Genomic DNA, 16440 nt, shown 5'->3' on the forward strand with positions numbered 1-16440 from the left:
CACCTCCTGAATGAGAATCTGTATTTTCCAAGATCCCCACATGATCTATAATGCACATGGAAGTTTGATTCTTCTTGAGTCATCGTTAGCTGATGGCCACAGTATTTAATATTTGCTGGTCCTAAGACCCTTTATGTGAAATTTTGGCATTTGAAGAAAGAGTAGATTATATTAAATAGCTGATTATAGCAAAAAAACTACTAGTGGTAAAATTGGGAAAGGTAATTTTTATTCCCCCATCTGTCTCTAATCAGCTAGATGGCCTTGAGAAAGTCATTTCACCTGTCTAGGTCTCAGGGTATTGGTACTGATAACTTCTAATGATTCTGACTACAATATTTAATGGTTGTGTGAATATAGGACTCTTGATATATGGAACAAGAAAAGTTCACTTAAGAATTTGTTGCACCAAACACTTAGATCAGTACTGCATATATAGGGTGAGAATTCTTTCTGTCCATACGTTTCAATTTCATAGCTCCCTCCTCTTTCATGTTGCACAACCAAATAATCAAGCCTGTGGTGGGGCTGCTTGGTTGATTTGTAAAAACCGTTAAAATGGTTGCAGAAATGAAAACTGCAGCCAAATAGCATGTAGTCCCTCAAAGTGTGACTCAAGAACAAAAAAGTAAAAATGGTTTTGTTTCCAAAAGGGCTGTTGAAACATACAGATGAACATGTTAAAAACATGGCTGGACCATGAAATACTTAGGGCTAGATGCTCCAGTGCTTCCAGAACCTGAGACTGGAGTTTCAGCTGGATCTTTCATATAATTTATATAATGTAAACTATAATAAGGCATAAGGTTCCATGTTTTCAGCTATGGAAATATAAGCAAGAAATATATTTATATATGTATGTATATATACACATATGTATGTATACATACACAATAATGATATATAATCTACATATACATATCATACATTTTTCTCAAATTTCAAAACACCTTTATATCTTATTCAAATGATTCTCAGAAGAATTATTTTTTGCTTGTTAAAGTTCATGTTATTTATAACCCAATTAAAAGTTTATCGATGAAAACTTTCCCAAACCTATTGAGATTTGGTCGTTTGCCTCTAAGATAGCATTTATGTTAGTTTGGTTAGCATCATAATGAGTCATTTCTCAACTATCTTACTCATTGGGTTGTAAATTCTTCAAATGCAGGAAAATTTTTAATATTTGCCCTATGAGTGGCTACAGTAGTTCCTGACACATTGCAAGTATATGGCAATTATTTATTCAATTAAATTGAGTTAGTATTACAGAATATCTTGACTCCTATTGTTGTTTTAATTAATTTTTAAATAATTCTAAATTTTTAATTTTTGAAACTAAGGCCAAACTACATTTTAGAATAATGACAATAGGATAGGATCTAGAAGATTCAGAAGGAGTGCAAATCTCTGAAAATAATCTATTGCATGTACTGGAGAAAATTTCAGGAAATTTTTATTCATTATACAATTTAAGAAGACATGATTTCCACAAAGCTGGGACATAGCTTGATAATGAAAAGGCAATGGTTGCAAGGAAAAGAAGGTACAATAAGATAAAATTACAAGGAAAAACAAACAACTAACCAAGCTTCAACATTAGAAATAAATATTCACTCCTGTAGTGCAAATGGTGCTAGGAAATATCTCTAAACTAGAGAATAAATTTGGGAAACACTCTCAGAAGTCAGAGGAAAAGCCAACAAAATAAAGATGATGAGAAAGTAAGTGATCAATAAGGAGACTAGTGAATAGAGGGATGACTTCAGAAAAAATCTCACTTTCCAAATAAGCCATTGGGAAAAATAGATCAATAGCAATTTATCAAAAAGATATTAACTGAGGATTGAGGTTTGCAGAATTATAGAAATCATCGTTTTCCTTCTCGTGAACAACTATCATGTTATAGTCAAAACTGGCACATAAGGCTTATACGTAGCCTCATCTGGGCAAACGTTTCAAAGTGAAAGGACTTTAATTCTGCAAGTATCCAGACATAGAAGAAGTGTAAAAGGCTAGCAGACAAAATTATAAAACTCAGGGTGGCCTCTGGCATCTTATTGATACAAACATTTTCTAAAGATAATTGCGTGCGGGCAATGGATAGCTTACAAATGAAGAAAATCAAGTATGAAAATGGACTTATCATTACTTCAAAATAATGAAAACTTAAGTGAAATGTAATCACAAAACTATTACGTATTATGGAAGAGAGAAAAACAATGTTGAGATTTGCGAAGTCTGTGATAGCATTAAAAACGTTTATGTAAAAGTTAAAAACATAAAATAATAAAATATATGGTTTAACACTCATATACATGAGGTAGAAATTTTAAAAACATATATCAAATGCAGATTAATTTGTAAAAATGCTTGCACATGGAGAAGAATGAGAGTTAGGGCGAAGAATATAGAATAGGATGTTTGACTGCTCTGTTTTATTTTAAACATATCTAAAGCACATTTGAACCAATTTTGTTCATTTTTGGATGGCAGATAAACAGTGTTTGTAATGCTAGCCTTTGTAATTTTCTATACTTGTTCTTAGTTTTAAAAAGAAAAGCAATTATGACAAAATTGAGACATCAGTTACCACATCTCAAATTAACAGTATAGGTGTGTATAAACATGTATATATATGTGTGTGGCTTGTGTGTGTGTGTGTGTGTGTATATTTGTGAATGTATACATAAATAGATGCATATCTATATACACATACATGTATACATGCATATATACATATATACACACACATATACATAGTCAAACACACACACACATATATGGATGACATATTGATAAGGGTTAGTTTAAGAAAGCTTTGCTGTCCTTCACTTTAAGCGAGGTCTATACTGTCAGACATAATATCAAAAATCTTAATTCCCATTTGGAAATTTGCCTTTGATCTAACAACTCCACTAGAACTTTATCCTAAGGAAATAATAAACATTTAGCAGAAACAAAATGCACCACTGTATTTATTCAATAATTCTTGTATCCGTCTATGAAATATTTATCAAGCACCTACTGTGTTCATGGAATTGTCTCAAATATCCAAAGTCTCAGCCTTCTGAAAGTTCATGGCATATTTCTAGCAATGAAAAATTTGAATTAAAGATCATAGAAATACCTAACAAGGTTTGATTAATTTGTTATAATTGTGTTTATATATTAGAAAACAATTTTGCCATTTAAAATAATTTTATAAATTTTAAAATCTATTTATAACTTTTTAAGTAACTTATATAACTTATATAAATTACTTTACATGCTATGACCAACTTGTAAATTAATATGCTTACAAAACTGATTAAAAGATGTTATTTATTTTGGGATGTTGTAAAATGTTTAGGCTTTGCTTCTATCTATGTTTTCTATTTTATCACTAATATATATATCATGACAATAAATATAATGTTTTTAAAATTAAAAACAAATATAGAATATAATTTGTTATAGGATAATATCTGTAATACATAAAATCTACATTTAACTTTTAAATAATAAATTAAAACCTTTGGAATCAATTTCCAGAAAAATACTGAAATTAATATTGCCATACCCATTACATATTTACTTTATTTTAACATTTTTGAATGGCACACATCCTTTGACCCAGCAAGTACATCTCTAAGGATTTACTTAATAGATACACTTACACATGCACACAATGTTCATTTCAGCATTGTTTGAAATAGAAAACTAAAAACAACGGAAATAACTATCAATTAAAGGATTAAGTATAATCCACATAATAGGATGTTTTACAGCAATACAGATAATGAGGCAGCTCCATATAAACTGATATGAAAATGAAAAAAAGATACAGAATAATAAATTCATTATAATATATTTTACTAATTAATTTGTACATATATAAATATAAAAGCATTAATAAGAATCTGATGTCTTTATTTTTTTTGGGTGGGGGGCAGAGCCTTGCTGTGTTAGCCAGGCTAAAGTACAGTGGCTCAATCTTGGCTCACTGCAACCTCTACTTCCCGGGTTGATGCAGTTCTCCTGCCTCAGCCTCCTGAATAGGTGGGACTACAGGGGTGCACCACCAAGCCTGGCTAATTTTTGTATTTTTAATAGAGACAGGGTTTCACCATGTTTGCCAGGCTAGTTTCGAATTCCTGGCCTCAAGTGATCCACCCTCCTCTGCCTCCCAATGTGCTGGGATTACAGGCGTGAGCCACCGTGCTTGGCCATATGATTATTTTTTGGCGAGGGTAAGATTTTATACTTTTCATTTTATATCATATAATACTGTTAAGTTTCATTTTTGTTTTCAGGTTTTATGATTAAAAACTTTACGTATATATTAAAAATAATCTGAAATAAAATGTTCTATTAGTCTTTCTCTTTGTATGTATTGACGAGTTAGTATACACATATATTTCATCTTAAATTATAAATAGTCCTAAAACTCCATTCAAATCTATTTTGTAACAACCACTTTCACTAAGTGTAATACCATTTTGAGACAGCAATGGGACAACAGTCATCTTAAAGATATTTTACTCTCTTTCCTTCTCAAAACACAATGATAGAAAGTATTTGCACATTTGAACTATAGTCTATGGGCATCTTTATTTCCTCTGCACATCTTTGAGATGACTGTATTTACTTTCTGAAAAACTCATTTATTCAACAATTTAATACAAAATTATCAGAACTTAATTTTGTGTACATCACTGTTTAGCAAGTTCTTGTACACAGTAGAGTGTGCAATCTAGAAATCTTTGGGCCATATGTAGCTTACTGATGGCTCAACTTTTTGGCTCAGAACACTGCTGAAAAGAAAAGGAAAGGAAAATGTAATTCTTGCCAGGCACTGTGGCTCACGCCTTTAATCCCAGCACTTTGGGAGGCCAAGATGGGTGGATCACTGGAGGTCAAGAATTCGAGACCAGCCTGGCCAACTGAAACCCTGTCTCCACTAAAAATACAAAAAGTTAGCCGGGTGTGGTGGTGGGTGCCTATAATCCCAGCTACTCGGGAGGCTGAGGCAGCAGAATCACTTGAGCCTGGGAGGCTGAGGTTGCAGTGAGCCAAGATCATGCCATTGCACTCCAGCCTGGGCAACAAGAGCAAAACTCAAGAAAGAAAAGAGAAGAGAAGAGAAGAGAAGAAAAGAAAGAAAAGAAAAGGAAAGAAAGAAAATGTAATTCTTTGCTAACGAACTAGCATTTTAAAATTGGAAGATTTCTCATAGAAATCGCATGATTTGTCTCACCTCGAAAAAATCAGATCTTAAATTTGACCTGCATTCCCACTGAGAAACACTCGGCTAGAACTAAAGAGCAACTGTTTCTTTTAGTTTGGGCAGGCCGAAAACTCCCCTATTTTTCATAGTCGCCACCAGTCCCTAATTAGTTACACCCTATTTGTGTTGCCTTATTTGTTCTACATGCATCCCAAGTTTATTGCCCATGAATTAAAAGAAGAATCTGGGAAGAAGGGAAAAATAGCGCCATGAGGAATTAAAACATACTAGAAAGCTCAAAATGATTATGATAGTATGGTATTGAACCATGGATAGACAAAATGACCAACGGAATAAAAGAGAAAGCATGAAATAGAATCGAGTACATATGGAAATTTAGCATGCGATAAAAGTACTGTCTTAAACCACTGAGAAGAAAAGCAGCAACTTTTAAATATATGATGCAGGGACAATGCATTAGCCATTTGTAAAAAGAAAAATTATATTCAAACCTCACACTGTAAGAATAAACTTCAAATGGCTTACATATCTAAACAGAAAATAATGAAACCACACATGGACTAGAAGAAAACATGAATGGATTTCTCCAACCTTCTAGGGTAGTCTAGGGAAAGACTTTCTAATCATGGCTCAAAATCTAGAGGTAAGGAAAAAGAAGATTGATAAATTTCAGTGCATAAAACATGCATTAAAAATTATAGCTGGGCACTGTGGCTCACGCCTGTAATCCTAGCACTTTGGGAGGCCGAGGAAGGTGGATCACTTGAGGTCGGGAGTTCAAAACCAGCCTGGCCAACATGGTGAAACCCCTTCTCTACTAAAAATACAAAAAAATTAGCTGGGCATGGTGGTGGGTGCCTGTAATCCCAGCTACTTGGGAGGCTGAGGTAGGAGAATTGTTTGAACCTGGGAGGAGGAGGCTGCAGTAAGCCAAGATCGCATCACTGTACTCCAGCCTGGGTGACAGAGCGAAACTCCATCTCAAAAAAAAAAAAAAAATTATAAACAAGTCAGAAGATGAGTAAAAACTGGAAGAAAATGCTCATGAATTCATGATACATACCACAGACATAGTTAATATCACCAATATCAGAGAAATATTATAAATTATGGAGCAGAGGTCTAAAAACCTGGTAGAAAAATGGCAATAGATATAAACAGGTAATTCACAATAAAGAAGATAAAAATAGCCCTTAAAATATTTAAAAAGCTCACATCTATTCATAATTAGAAAATCACAAATTAAACCTATGCTTTTTCCCATCTATCGGATTGATGAAAATTTCAAAATAGGACAACACATTCTGTTGGCAAGGCTCTGGGGAGATAGCCACTCCCTTACATTGTTGGTAGCATTGCAAATTAGAGGGAACTTCTGGAAGGAAACTTGGCAATATCTAAGAAAACTGCATGGACCCTTATCTCGTCACCCAGCAATCCTGCCTCTAGGAGTCTATCCTGAAGATACATTTCCAATAATACAAAAATAATTACAGGAAAGATTGTTCACTGCTGTACTGTTTGTGATTTAAAAATATCAGAAATGGCTGGGTGTGGTGGCTCACATCTGTAATCCCAGCACTTTGGGAGGCCAATGTGGGCAGATCACCTGAGGTCAGGAGTTCAAGACCAGCCTGCCCGATATGGAGAAACACCGTCTCTACTAAAAATACAAAAAAAAAAAAAAAAAACAAAAAACATGAGCCAGGCGTGGTGGTGGACACCTGTAATCCCAGGTACTCAGGAGGCTGAGGCAGGAGAATCGCTTGATTCCGAGAGGCGGAGGTTGCAGTGATCCAAGGCCATGCCACTGCACTCCAGCCTGAGCGACAAGAGTGAAATTTCATCTCAAAAAAAAAAAAAAAAAATTACAAACAACCTAAATGCCCATGTACAGTGGTTGAAGAAATTGTGGTGTAGCCCCACAATGAAGTCCTGCTGTGCAGCTGTGCTGCTGAATGAGGATGGTTTCTAAAAATGGATATGTGGTGACATCCAGGAAACACTGTTAAGTGAAAAAGGCAAAGCATTAAGGATGCCTGTAGGCATTCATGTAAGAAACAAGAGGATATTGGAAAATATGCATGTGTCTGCTGATTTGTGTCAAAAAGTGATACAGGAAGGATAAACCAGAAAATAAAAAGGCTGCTTGGTTATGTATGGGGTGTGTGTGTGTGTATCTGTGTGTTCTGGAATACAAACAATAACGAATGCATAATCACAGAGAAGAAAGGGAGAAGAAATGAGCTGAGTAGCTTTAAAATGACAATATTTAGTCTGCAAAGTTAAGGTAAAAGACAAAAAGAACTATCTACAAATATTGTTCTCTACTTAATAAATTTATTTCTGACATATGTATAGGTTAGCAGCTCTGGAACTACTTTACATGTATATTAGGATTGAACAAATGAGTAAATATATTGTGGATACTGAGAGCTGGGTTTCTCCCTATCAGAGAAACAAAATACATACAAGGAGAAAGGGAAGGCTGTGGGGCTGGACTGAAGTTATAGGATCAGTATGAATTTATGTTTGTTTATATATACTCACACACATACACATATGCACACAAACAGGTGGATAGATAAATAAATATACATGTTTGTGTATGTGTGGATACATATACAGATTACTTTTTACCTTTAACTGCTGGAAGGGCCTAGAGGCAGTGACACTTCAGCAGCAATCAGCATGCCTTCCATCAAGATCTTAGTTTCTAAATATTATTCTCCAATAAAAAAGATAGACTCTTTGGTTAATTTCAGGGATAGGGTAGAGAAAATACCAGATGAATGTGGAATTTCTCTTGGTGACAGAAAGTTAGAAAGTGCTTTTTTTTTAAAAAGAAAAAAAAAAAAGCCCGCTTGTAAAAGGACACGGAATCTACCCAGTAGGAGTTCTCAGCAAAAACTGGCAATAATTTGAGCCCAAAACATGATATATTAAGTTATAACACATAGAACAAAACAAGTATCCATGGAAGTGACGCAAATAAATAGCCAAATAATAAAAAAGGAGAAAGGACAGCTCTTTTTTATTGTAGAATTTCTATCACTAGGTTGGGCGTGGTGGCTCACACCTGTAATCCCAGCACTTTGGGAGGCCGAGACAGGCAGATCATCTGAGGTCAGGAGTTCCAGACCAGCCTGACCAACATGGTGAAACTTCATCTCTACTAAAAATACAAAAATTAGCTGGGTGTGGTGGCGCAATCCTGTAATCTCAGCTACTCGGGAGGCTGAGGCAGGAGAATCACTTGAACCAGGAGGCAGAGGTTGCAGTGAGCCAAGATCATGCCATTGGACTCCAGCCTGGGCGACAAGAGTGAAACTCCGTCTCAAAAAAAAAAGAATTTCAGCCACCAAATACCAAATATAGAGAGAATGAAAAAAATAAAAAAGACACCATCAAGCAATCACAAATAATAATTATCTCAGGCAAGAACCATTGATGGATGCTAAAATTGTGGGGGAAAAATGACTAGAAACAAGATAGTTGCATAGTCTCAAAATATCTGCCACAAGATACTTATTAATTATAAAGATAAAAGGAGTAATTTTAGAGTGGAGAAATCCAGTAGACACCATAGTAAAACAAAATGATCCAGGTTTACATTACCAGTCATAAGATGGGTTGACATCACCTACCTCCTAGTATGAGGCACTGAGAAAGGCACCATATGACTTCTATGCTATTCTTGACAAAAGTGCATAATAGCAGTCTAATCACAGGGAAAACAAAATAAAACCAAACCTAAAGATAATCTACAAAATAATTGACTTAAAAACACCAAAAATCATAAAAAATAAGGAAAGATGGAGCAACTGGCACAAACCTGAAAATATGAAGGAGACATGAAGAACCTTAGCGGAAAATTGGTGAAATTTTAATAAATTATACTAATTAGTTAATATTTTTAACCATATCAGTTTCCTCATTTTGATGATTAAATTCTAATGACATAAATTGTTCAAGATTTAGGAAGTCTGTGTGAATGGTATGTAAGAACTATGTACTATTTTTGCAACTTTTAAATTATTGAAATTAAATATTTGAAATAATAAAATTATTTCAAAATAAAAAGTAGGAAATCATACTTAAATCAATCAGACTCTGGAAGTTGGTCTTAGAATAAGCTGAAAAATTTTGGGAAAGGAATTACTGAAGGGGAATGATAATAATAGGAAGTCAGAAAAAATGTATAGTTAGCATTTTTTAAAAATGTAAAAATTGAAATGATGTTTCAAATCTTAGCGGACAATAATTGATATACTTAAATGAAAACAGGTGGACAAAGAGAAAGACAAAAGACTAAAATACCAAGCACTCAAGTTGAAGAGATATAAAAAGTATGTGTAAGTGTGACTGATTTGAAAGATCAAGTTCATCTGGGCTAAATAAATTCATTTCTATATTTTCCAAAATGCAATCTTATCTCTCTTATTGAAGTAAACCTAAAGCTAAATAAAAATAAAGATGAGTGTGTGTTTGATAAAATTCCAGAAAGGTTGCTGGAGCCCAGAAACCACGTGATATTTTAAAGATGTCAGAATTTGCCCTCAAGGATGGCAGTTGGTTATGAATGTCAACCTTTAACTCTATCTTGGCTATCACTAGATCCCCAAGTAAGATTTTACTGTTTAAAATGTTTTCATTCTTCTGTTGCCGCCCAATTGTATGGGCAAAGCAGGTTTTATCACACTTTGTAAGTTCATCATATGTAATTTTATTTCTGCCACGCTAGATTAAATTTAAGGGTCACTGAAGTCAGGAGCCAGTGACCTTTGCCCTGTTAATGGTTCTCACCATTAATACTTGACCCTAAAAGCTATGTATACAATAAACCATATTTATAGGGTGGAGGGAAGGGAAGAGCAGAAACAAAGTGAATGGAATGATTATTTGTTTTGCCATGCTGTGCAGAGATTAGGAATGTTCACACAGTCTATACGGATGGCCTGGGACTGGCTGCCTTTTATGGTGTCCGAACAAAACATGAGGATGGAATCACATATAAGGGTAATAATCATAATGAGATCCTAGCGTATCTCAATTGCTCAAGCATTGCTGACACTTCACCTTCATCACGCTTTAACCAGAGCTCTTGCACTCTGGTTTTCTTTGGCCGTAAAAGAAGAAAAATAAAGGACACATATTACATTTAAGATTATCCTTGGCAGAAGGGAAAAAAATCGTCAAACAATTTATTTTCAGCAATTAGAATTGTGAAAGCTCTGAGAAACTGATTTTGGGATTTTGTGAAATATCTTTCATTACTCCATCTGATTGAAAGAGAACCAACAGAAAAGTCCTTATGAATTATTATCTCCAGCATTCTGTTCTTGTAAACTTTACATGCTTTTGTACACTCAGTTACTTCTGCAGTTAGTTTTCTCTTCCTTAACATTTGGGCAAAATGAGTGAATTTGTTTGCTGCTTTTGCTTTCTTTCTTTTACTTTTTAACATGTCCAGTATCCAGAACATTTAATTATTTGCACAATCAATTAAAAGCCATTTATTTTTTATTGGTGAGCAACAGCATCTAGGCTGGAGAAAGGGATTCACTTCCTGGGAACAGGGCTTTCAGGGCATTCTGTCTGCCCATCAATTCTTGGATTAACAGGAAGCATTGCTTTCAATGACCCGTGTGTGTGTGTGCATGTGTGTGTACATGCACACATGAAATAGTGCAATATTAAGAGTTGCTAAAATACACATGCAAATATTGCAAAAGAGCACCAGGTTTATTATTAATTTACTCACAGGAACAACCATTATAACTTTTTAGGGAGTGACTAGACAAAATCTTTTCTGAAGCTTAGGATATAATTATTTTGGCAATATACAGCCATCCCCAAAAAATGCCTAGTGATTAAGGCAAAGAAATTCTCTTGGTCACAGATTGAGGGAGAGTCTTGGGCTTATAAAATACTCTATTTCCTCCATTAATTGTGTCCGTGTGGAGTTGTAACCAAGTAGCTGAAACAAATAAAACTTGAGTAATATTGTTTCCTTTTAAAATATTTTACTTAATGTGTGGAAGAGGCTTGAACTCATTAAACATGCAGTGTTCCTTTTGCTCAACACCCCCTCCCACCCCCCCTCAAAGAATACCCCTACTCCAAGTCAGTCCTCCTGAAACATTCCAGCAATGCCTATAGCACCACTGTCTCCTCTTCCCCGGGAGGGAGGCTCCTTTAGCCACTCTCTAATTTGAGGTGTGCATGGAAAGGAAAGTAGAGAATGTAGTTATCCTGGGGACCTGCAAACCTCTTCTCTTTGACTTGGCCTGGGACTGAAGCTAAATAGTCCATTTTGTTTTACTGTAGTTGCCATGATAATTCTAATTTGTTATACTTCTGAAAACTTTGGTGAGAATTCCTAGTATTTTAAGAAGGATTCTTCTTGTGAAAGAATGAGGTGGTTTTATGAGAGAGGGTACATTTTCCCTACACACTGAAGCCGGGAGTCAGTGGATTTGGACAGGAAAAGCCAGGTGGCAAAAAGAAAGAAGAAACTGGAAAGAGAGAGTGTGTGTGTGAGTAGAGAGTTGAACTTCTTTTTCTTGTGCTGGCTTATTACATCTGTCCATTCCTTAGACTGCAAAACTCACCAGAGTTAACAGAGAAGCCTTCTCTTAGGCAAGTTCCCTCAAGTTACATTAGATAGAGCAAAGCTTTTTATTTACTTCTCCCTGTTTCTTTCCCTTATTGTGAAAGAAGCTACAGGAATGGATGGTTCTTATTCTCCTTAATGTAGACACAAAAAGGCATGGGGAGATAGAACAGGACTTAGACCATTTTTAGTAAATTATTTTCTCCCATCATTGTCTACAGCCAGTCAAGAATATTTGGGGTATTTGGGCAATGTTATTTAGAGAAAGCAAGCTAAGAAATCTACATATGACAGAATTACCTTTGAATCTTATAAATTCTAAATGGGGATTATTTCAAAACATATTCCTTAAATATCAACAGACATATTTTCAGATCCTCGAAATATCAACATAGTGATGGGTTCATTCATCTTTTCCTTCAGTGCGTGGTGGGTGAGTGAGATCATTCCCCTGCTAGTCTTCCCTTTTAGGGATCAACACATCAAGGGTTTGCTCCAAACACCTTCTGCAGAGAGTGAGGGCTTTCAATTTAATGAGTCAGACTTTTCCTGTTCGGCTGAGTCAAACTTTATTTTCGTCTGTCACCATTGGGAAGTGTAGAGCTATGATACAGTCCTTCAGGTTTACCTCTTCGAGTTTAAGGATGCATGAAAAATGAGAAAGGCTATTAACTTTCAATATGATTCATTTCTAGATTCTTTTCAATCTCTCTCTCTTTTCCTCTCTTTTCAATGTACTGTGGGTGAAGAATGCAGCTATAAATGTGTTATAGACAGTACATAGTGAATGAACCTATTCTTAGGGTATAATTTTCCCTCTTCGTGGTAACACTATAATTTAAATGTACAGAGAACAAGCAAGTAGACCATGTGAGGTAGATCAAGATTTCTTTATTCAGTGAAGAGCTGAACTTCCCAAGTAGAAGTATCCTGGCCAATGATATGGCCAGAATTTAACAAAAAGATTTTACGAATTGGAGGATATTATTTTTACTATTTCAAAAGGAATCTTTAATAGAACTATTGATTATTTTATTAATTTTTATTGTAGTGAAATATATATAACATAAAATGTGTCACTTTTACCACTTTTAAGTGTACACTTCAGTAGCATTAAAACACATTCACAGTGTTGTTCAGCTGTCACTACTATTCTTTTCCAGAACTTTTTTATTTTTTCCAAACAGACTTGCTATGTATTAAGCAATAAGTCCTATTCTTCCCTTCCTTCAGCCCTTTGCAATCACAGCTCTAATTTCTGTCTCTATGAATTTGACTATTTTAGGTTCCTCATATAAGTCAATTCACAAAATATTTCTCCTTTTATGTATGGCTTATTTCACTTAGCATAATGTTTTCAAGGTTCATTCATTCTCTAGCATTCTGCACAATGTGTCAGAATTTCATTCCTGTTCATGGCTGAATAATATTCCATTGTATGTATATACCCCTGGATTTTTTCAAAAACATATTCATCTGTTGATGGACAGTTGAGTTGTTTTCATTTTTGACTATTATGAATAATGCTGCTGTGAGCATTGACATGCAAATATCCATTTGAATCTCTACTCTCAATTGTTTTGCATACGTATCCACAAGTAGAATTATATTACCATATAATAATATGGTAAGTTTGTGTTTAACTTTTTGAGGAACCACCGAATTGTCTTTTACAGTGGTAGCATTATTTTACATTTCTATCAACAGTGCACAAGTGTTCCAATTTCTCTACATTCTTGTCCACACTTGTTATTGTCTGGTTCTGCTTTTATAATACCCATCCTCATGGATATGAAGGGCATCTCATTGTGGGTTTTGGTTTGCATGTTCATAAAAGTTAGTGAGGTTAAGCATCTTTTCATGTGCTTATCAACTATTTGTACATTTTCCTTGGATAAATGTGTATTCATTTCTTTTGCCAATTTTTGAATTGGGCTTTGTTGTTGTTGTTATTCAATTTTATGAGTTCTTTATAAAATATATTCTGACCTTTCTACTTCTTTTCAGTCAGATGTTTGTATGCTACATCGAAATGAATTCTCTTACATAAATTATTTTACTATATTATTATGTCATTTTATATATGTGTGTATGTATAAGAGTAGATAATTTCATGTATATAGTGTGTGTCTTATGTATATGCATGTGTGTGTTTGTAAATTTTAGGAAATTAAGTTTAAATTTTTTTTGTTTTATTTAGCCATCCTCAATCAGAGACGCTAAAATAATAGTATATAAACAACAAAAAGTAAGTAGTTCCTCTTGAGTTATTTAATTCTTGGTCATTTCTAATATGTTTCAAAGTGAAATAAGCAGTAATTTGTATTAACATTAATGTAAATGGAACTTAATAGTTAAGATCTTGGTTCCTGGGAGTAGCCTGCCTGGGTTGGAATAATATTCTGTCACTTATTGTCTTGTTTAGTCTCTCTAAGCCTCACCTTCCTCATATGGAAGTTGAGATAATAGTAGTTACATAGGACTATTGTGGGAATTAAATGAAGAAACCTAGTGAAGTGATCTCTGCAGGTCTTACCTTAGAACCCACTTGGTGCCAGAGAATCCTCTAATAACAAAGGAAGTTCATAGCCCCTAGAGATGCTTTCCTAGACCTGCAGGTAGAAGCCATGGCATGGATTTTACCACTGTATTGCAGGGTAACCATCAGAATTCCTCAGAGGTAAAGAAATGAACAAGAAATTCTTATGGCTTGAGAGCCCAAGTACATTTTAAAATGAGGAAATGCCAACTCAGGATTATTAAAATATGGTATATTTTAAATGCCTGTGTCTAACAAATAAACAGTTAACACACATATACACGGGTACACACAAACACACTGATAGTATATGACTTAACTTGGTGATAAGATCAAAGTCTAAACTTATATGCTTTAATCAATGAGAGGCCTAGGCCAATCTCCTGCTGCCTCTCACCACTATCCCATAATAACCGCTGGCAGTCACACAAAAATAAGACACCATGGGAGATTAGGGCTCAAATAAACATACGTATCATTTACTCTAGTGGATTTCATACTCTGATGCCCAAATTTTAAAACCATATGAAAGTAGAGCTTCCATGGTTGAGGTAGGATGGATTGTTGAGGCTGCCTGGCCCACCAACCTATTTCTATTAGAGACGTTAGGGACACAAACATAACCCATGGCTTCATAAAACAAGTTTGGAAATGATTGCTTTAGTCTAATTTTATAGCTGTCCTCCTGTATCCTGTAATCTAAGGCATAAGTATTAGGGAGGAGTTGTGCACAAAGGTGAAAATTGTTAATTAGTGAAAATATACAACATGTGGCCCTGGAGAAATAAACTGATATTAACATTTTAATTTTAAAGAAGTTGAAATTAACCCTGGGCACCGGGAGCTGTCAGTTGTACTACTTTATGTGAACTAATTGCCAAGCATGTCTAAAGTCAAACGTGTCTAAAAGAATTAATTCATATACACACAAACACAAAAAGGTCTATATCACACAATTATTTTAAATAGCTTTAAGTGGTTTTCTCTTTTCCATTTTTTTCTCCTCCTTCTCCCCCACCACCCCTATTTTTTGTCTTTTTCTCTTCCTTCTTTTAAAAATATAATTTTCTTTTTTTTTTTTTTTAAATATAATTTTCTAAACCATACAGGTCAGGTCAGATTTTATTACCTCTAGCCAAAGGTGGTTTTAAGAATAAAGAGAAAAGAGCAAGTATCCTTATCTTTATGCTGTTTGACAGACTATGTAAATATACAGCATGCCATAAGAAATTCTACAGATGGAGTTATCATAGCAGTGAAAAACTGCACAGATTATGCTCTCCTTATGGTTTTTACTCATTTTTGTGTGACGAATGGATGCAAGAAGTCATCATTAGAGAACATAATGGTCGCTGATGATGTATTTATGACATGGAAAGATGTCATGTGATGAAGTGTTTACAACCTATAATGAGGTTGTGTAACAATCTCTTTACAGCCCACAATTACATTGACTAATTCCTTATAAAAATACTCAACAATATGCTCTCCATGTGCACGTGCTTGATATCACAGCACTTTAGTAACTGACACCTATAACTGCAAAATCAAGCATCTTGGATGACTCAATACTCTGTTTCCTATCCAAGGCACATAAAAGATCCTAGGTGTTTAGTTAGTATATTCCAATAAATTCCTCTTATTGGAGGTGACTCGAGAATACAAGGCATATGTGTCAATATCCTTATGGGTTGGAGAATTTGAGAGGCAAATTTACACCTGAAATAATCATTAGTGTAATTTCTTTTTGTTGTAATGATGGGAGAAGTATACATATCTGCACTCTGACATCCAGGAAAATATCTGTACCTGATCTTCCACATCGGTCCCTTATCTGGACCTTATCCCTTATTTCACTAATTAGTGAGCAATATGACTCAAATGAGGTCCCTAAATTTAAAAATGTGGAAATACATTTTTAAATGTGGAAATACCTTCCATATGAAGATGTGAATAATCTGTATTGTATATAACTACAAAGATGAGTTAGACAGCTGGGGAGCTGGAGTTGTTAAGTGGCTAAAAGGTTGAGGTTCAGGACCTGAAATGAGTCCC

The 16440-nt window shown here is 34.7% G+C and overlaps 1 long non-coding RNA gene across 1 annotated transcript in view; it reads left to right on the forward strand.

Moving 5' to 3' along the window:
• Window positions 1-14283, forward strand: part of LOC134760791 (uncharacterized) — a 134622-nt gene extending 120339 nt beyond the window's left edge. The window contains exon 3 of the long non-coding RNA XR_010138769.1: window positions 14047-14283. This is a non-coding gene — a long non-coding RNA (uncharacterized LOC134760791). The remainder of the gene's footprint in view (window positions 1-14046) is intronic.
• The last annotated feature ends 2157 nt before the right edge of the window (window positions 14284-16440 follow it).

This window comes from Pongo abelii, chromosome 21 (genome assembly GCF_028885655.2).
Source record: "Pongo abelii isolate AG06213 chromosome 21, NHGRI_mPonAbe1-v2.0_pri, whole genome shotgun sequence".
Classification (NCBI taxonomy): Eukaryota; Metazoa; Chordata; class Mammalia; order Primates; family Hominidae; genus Pongo; species Pongo abelii.